Raw genomic sequence first — 6,000 nt, 5'->3', positions numbered from 1 at the left:
GGAAAAGGAAGGTGGAGGGGGAAAAAAAAGCCGCGGGTTTCTAACCGGCTGCCTCCGGGGAAAGCAGTCGTGCTGCGGGAAACACCTCCGTGGGATGCTGGTGTTTGCAGTGGCTTGAAACGGGAGCTGCGGTGCGGAGGGGGCTGGCACGGGGGATGCAGACAGACGGACACGGGTGCGGGCATCTGCTGCTCCTCCTCATCCCTCTCCAAAAAAGTACAGAAGCTTACTTCTAATGAAGAACAAAAATTTAACAGAACTGGGAGCTCAAAGGAAAACACCGGCTTAGGCTGATCAAGGCGTTTTGTTTAGGTTCTGGCCATTTAAAACGCCTTTTTAAAGCAAAATGTCACGTATTGCTGAGGAAAGCTTTCCCTTGGAACAGAGAGAAGCAAAGGGGCAGACTGTTTCAGCACTACAAACTTTTAACCAACTTACTTTCAAACTCAGAAATGCCCAGAAATCAAGAAGGGCAAAGGGTCTTTTTTTAAAATTGATGTGTGTGGCAGGAGGTGGAGGTTTATCAAGCTCCAGCATGAAACCAAGAAGAATTTCCTCCCCTAACTCCACTTAAAAGACTGTTCAGGTCCTGCACTATAGAATCAGAAATTGGCCAGCCTAAATACTCTGCTAGTCTATTTCCATCCATCTGATTTTCTCTCCACATGGTTCTTTAGCTAAAACACTTCCCTTCTGTACAGTCTTAGCTCCTCCTAGACTTTGTCTTTTCACAGAGTGACCAAGGGGGAGTTGGCCTCTGCTTTCCCAAAGTTGATACCTTCAATGCCAACAAAGTCACTTTTCCCCTTCCACAAAATGCTTGGTTCTAAGTTCCCAACCAGATCCTGTCTTGGGTACTCCCATAGGCAGGGACAGCACAGCTTCTCCTGCAGCTTGTCCTAGCCCTGCCTGAGCTGTGCAGAGGGACAGGATGGACCCATGGCCATCACCCACCCAAATCCAGGTGTTGGGCAATGCCTGGAGCAAAAAGCAACATTCAAACACGGGGCAACACACAACAGTTGTGCAAAATGAGGCAAAGGTGACTCCAAATGACAGGAGAGGTGTGACCTCTTCCACTTTAAAAGCTGCTATCTTGCAGACCATCTGGTCTCAGCAGAAGAGCTTTTTGGACACCTGGGCAACCTCAACTCCTATAAATACCTGAGATACCTTAACTCCACAGCCATTGCCCCTGGACCACACAGCCCCCTCCACCTCTATTCACTGAGCATTTCAGGGGTTCCTTCCCTGACAGCTCCTTTCCTCCTGTAATTCCAGCAAATCTGAAGATTTTATCTTGTGCACCTCTTAATAGCCCTTCCCAGGGACCTGAATATTCACCAAGCACTTCCTCAGATACTGATCTGGTCTGAAGTTTGCCAAGCAGAGCACCAAGCTCTGCTGTAGCAATCTAACCACAAAACCCAAGCAGCACAGAAAACAAACTCGCCTTGTTTCACAAGCTAACAGAAGAAGGCAGCACCCTTTCCTGCCCCTTCCGATGCCTGTAACCCTCTGCATGGTATTTTCCACGTCTGGCGGGTGCTGGGGAGGTGAACTGCTGTTGAGCAAGGACTTTTCTGGGAGGTCCTTGTGTCTCCAGATTTCTTGTGGAGTGAGGCCAAGCACAAAGAGGAAAACACAAGGCAGTAAGGGGAGAGGAGAAATGCTTCAGGGCCTGTAGGAATGTTGGTATTCAGCTCAATGGAATTGAACAGGGCTGACACAAATTGAAAATAAGGAGCATAGTGGTTTGCTCTGCATGACTGGTATCTTGAAAGGGATAATCATCTAAGACAACACACGATGTACCTGTCTGAGGTCCTATGTTTTGGCAGGGACTGGACATAGTGTTCTTGCAGATTTCCCGGCCTGAGAACTAATTGTTCCGTACTGAGGGATTTCTGAACCACATAGATATGGTTGACCTATTTCTCCACACCCAGCTCTCCTACAGACACCAGAAATGGACCTACAACTTTGCCTTCATTTTATGAAGATGGTGGGGATTCAAGTAACTCGGCCTAGAATATAGCTGATGCTGGTATTTTACAGTCAAATCATATAATGCTTAAATCAAGAAGTATTCTACTGAAGCCTTTCAGCCTGAATAGTATTTTTGTTTTACCTTGACCTGAAGAGCTAGGCAGTCTCTGGCTATACTCAAACACCATCCACACTCACAGCTCCCTTCTTCTCCATTCTCATACTGGGATTTAGCCAATGTCCCAACTATCAGTAAAAGAAAAAGGCTGTCCCCTCCCAGCAGATGATTTCAGCACTGCCATCTTGGCACCTTGTCCTCAAGGGCTCCCATGTGGCACAGAGCACCTGTCTTCTCCTGCATCATCATCATCCATGAGAGACTTAGCTGCTAATGACACTCAGAAATACGAAGCAATGTAGCAGCACTATTGGCATATTTCTTTGTAGCATAAGGAAACAAGCTCATAATCCCCAGAAATAAGGCCTCTGGAAAGGCATTGCACAAAGACCACATTTTCACAGAGGTGGGACAGCAAGCTGGTAAGTTGCAGGTACATAAAAGATGTTGAACAGAACATCACAGGTCTAAATGCCACTAAATATCTGAAAAATGGCAGCCAGGAATATCTGAAAGAGGGAAGGACATGAGGGGGATCCATGAGGAACCCCTACAAAGAACATAACATCACCCAAGATAACTAACGTGTAGTGGAAATAGAATCATAAATGGTTTGGGTTGGAAGGCACCTTAAAGATCATCTAGTTCAAACCTCTCTGCCATGGGCAGGGACATCTCCCACAAGACCAGGTTGCTCCAAGCCCCATCCAACTTGGACTTGAAATAGCTCCTTCTGTCCTGGAGCAGACCAGGAAAAATTCTGCACACTGGTGAAGATTGTGTCCTGAAATAGCTTGACTGCAGGAGAGCCACAGGGTGCACTTTTTCTTGGAGGACAAAGGTCTGAAAAGGGGTTCAAGGACATAGGAGGAGCATGAGGCAGACTAGAAAGACACTCAGTGCCACAGTGGGTCAGCCCTAGATTCGAAGGCCTGTGAGCTTGAAAAACATGATCCTGACACTGCATGACAAAGAGAAAGGAGAAGGCCACATGCCTGCTTTTCCTCCCTCCCCCCTCAAGAATTGTCTCATTTTCCTTCACAGCAACCTTGCACATAACTCCAGGTGTGCCCTCAGCATGGGAAGCCACATAGCTGGACACGTTGGCTTCTATTACACAACTAGAAGCATCAAACCTTTCACAACAGTATAGTCCTTTCCTCCCACATGCAGGAAAGCAGGACTGCCCAGAAGTTGTCCATAAGAACAGATCCGATTAAGTTGTTTGGGTCCATACACAAAGGAAAGAGGTTTCACTCCAGAAGAAGATCCAGCAAGAAGCCTTTACCTTTCCTCTGACTCATAAGAGAATATGCTCACTAGAGAGCCTTGACTGCCTCCTGCCACTACCACTCCCCTTTCCCAGCTTCCCCCAGCTCTGAAGCCCCTTCAAAATAGCTTCCAGAACACCACATTATACAGGCTTCTTCCACACAAAAAAGTTTCATGATGGACAAAGACAGAAAGGGTGAACTATCATCCAGATCCAGGTGGATCATTCTCCTCCCTGGATTATGACTTTTGGGTCTATTTGCTACATGAGAGTCCTTTGGTCTCCAGGCTAATGAAAGAGCATAATTTCTGAGGAGGGGCTGCTGACCAAGCACACTGTGGTGGGACTAGATCATCTCCCTGAAGATGCTTTCAGCAGCCATGGCTGATGTTATGAGCACAGGAAATGCCCTGTGTTGAAGTAGCTAAGGAGAAGGTTGATCAACAGCCAGAAAAAAACAAGTACTCACTTGACATACTCACCAAACAATGATGTATGGCCATCCTGGCCTGACTGGGCACTGTGATGAGAGACAAGCAGGAAAGCAGCACCAGCCAAGGCTAAATAGCTGCTTCTCATCCCAGAGCCATCCAGAGGTCACTGGCAGACTGTCTGCTCTGCCAAAATACACCCACGAAAGCAGAAGGCTTCTGACTTCCGTGGTGTGAGGAGAAAACACTCACAAGAGGCCAGAGGACCCCACGGGCTGCTGACAGGAGCTACCTGTGGCCCTTCCTGATCTGAAGGGCCCCAGAACACAGTGGAGAAAGTTGTCTTGGTCTCTCATCTACTCAAGAGACTCTGCATTTTCTCAGTACCTTGTAAGCTGAGAATGGGGTATTTCCTGAGAATTAGGTAAAGAAGAAAAAAGCTTCTGGTAAGAATGTGGTCAAAGATCTGTGAATAACCTGTCCTAAAGGAAGTTGCTTTTATAAGATCTGATCACTGATGACAATTTATGTATGACTTGAAGTTGTCCTACCCATAATGTTACTTTAACTAAAAGTTTTCCTTGCACACTTAACTTCCTCCATCGGTGGTCCCATGGACATGCTGGAATGTTTATGGGTGCCCTTTCCTTTATGTCCACTAAATAGATCTTTACAAAAATAAAAGGAAAAATAATTAAGCTGAGGAGCCTCTTAGGAAGCTTAAATGCCACACATAGGTGTGGATTCATTTGCCTTTTTTGGCAGAAGTGTGGAGTCATATGGTCCTTGCCCCTCATTACACCCATGGCTGTCTTCCCTACTCCATTTGCTTTAAGGCTGCTCTGAACAGAAACAGAGAATGACCTCGGTTTTCTTCTGTAGGGTTATTTTTAACCTGGATCTTCTCACTGCTTTTGTTTACAGTGCAGCTCCACAAAAAAAACAGATGTGTCTGCAAAAGCAAGGAGGCAGGGGGTTCATGGCAGAACAAGTGGCCAGTGGCAAGGAGACCCCAAAAAAGAACATAAAAAGCACTTGCACATAAGTAAGGAGTGATGGGATCCAGGAAGAAAAAAATTGTTGCCTTTACAATCAATCACTACAAATCCCACAATTTTATCTAAAGAAACACCCCATAATATTTATCTTTTTTCCAGTAAAGCAAAGCAGATTTTTACTTCACGTGTCTTGTGTTGTCATGCTTTTCTCAGGGTCACCAAAAGACCCAACACTGCACCTTCTCCTAGACCTTGAGACAGAAGCTCCAGATCCAAAAGCAACAGAAACAAACAGCAAAATAAACATGTCTTTTATCAGGAAACTTATAGGTGGGGCTCCTGGTGTTGAAAGGTATTATCTGCAATGCAACCAAACTTAACATCTTAGATCCAAGCTTGGAAACGTTCCCTGAAGCAACAGAAAGCCAACAGAGCCCAGCCAGGATGTAAGGGGTATGAAGGAGCTACCGCAGCTTTTTGCATAAGCAGGATTGGGATGGAATCATTGGGACAACCTCTGGCATAGTTATGGTACCACCAGGAGCAGTACTCAGGAAAGCATGACCAGGAGGACTGGTAAATACCAAGGGGCTCTAGCAATGTGGCAAACCAACATTTGATGGACATAAAAACTATAGGCATTAAAATTCTAGTGAGAAAGGCTACTGGACTAGAAAGGGCAGATATGGAAACATATAGAAAAAAATACTTAAAGTAGAAAAGCAGGGCATAAGAAAGAACCTCTAATAAAAAGAAGCAAATGCTTTAATTCGTTATAGAACTTTATTTTTTTCCAGATATATTTGCTGTCTTTCATGAAGAGTTTTCTTAGTGGGCATCTCCTAGAGCTGAAAAATCTTTTTCTTGCTGTAAATCTCACAGGAGTCAAAGAAGGGAATTTATTCCAAACTTGTATCTGAGAATATCACAGATCTGCTGCATTGTTTCAAGAGGTAAACAATTTGTTTACATTTTGAATGTGAAAGTTCTCTTCCTATGAAGCTGTCAGAGGAATTTGGTGCATCTTTCCAGACTGAGCTTTGAAAATGATTGTATAAACTTCAGCCACTCTATGAGAATTAAAAAAAAAACAAACCAAATTAAATAAAAGCATGTAAACTGGAGATCTAGCACCTCTTCACTCACTGTGTGGGGATTTAATATTTGGCCCGAACTTGAAAAGTGAAATCT

Source organism: Chaetura pelagica, unplaced genomic scaffold, assembly GCF_000747805.2.
Source record: "Chaetura pelagica isolate M959 unplaced genomic scaffold, ChaPel_1.0 scaffold1098, whole genome shotgun sequence".
NCBI lineage: Eukaryota > Metazoa > Chordata > Aves > Apodiformes > Apodidae > Chaetura > Chaetura pelagica.
This window is presented reverse-complemented; position numbering follows the sequence as displayed.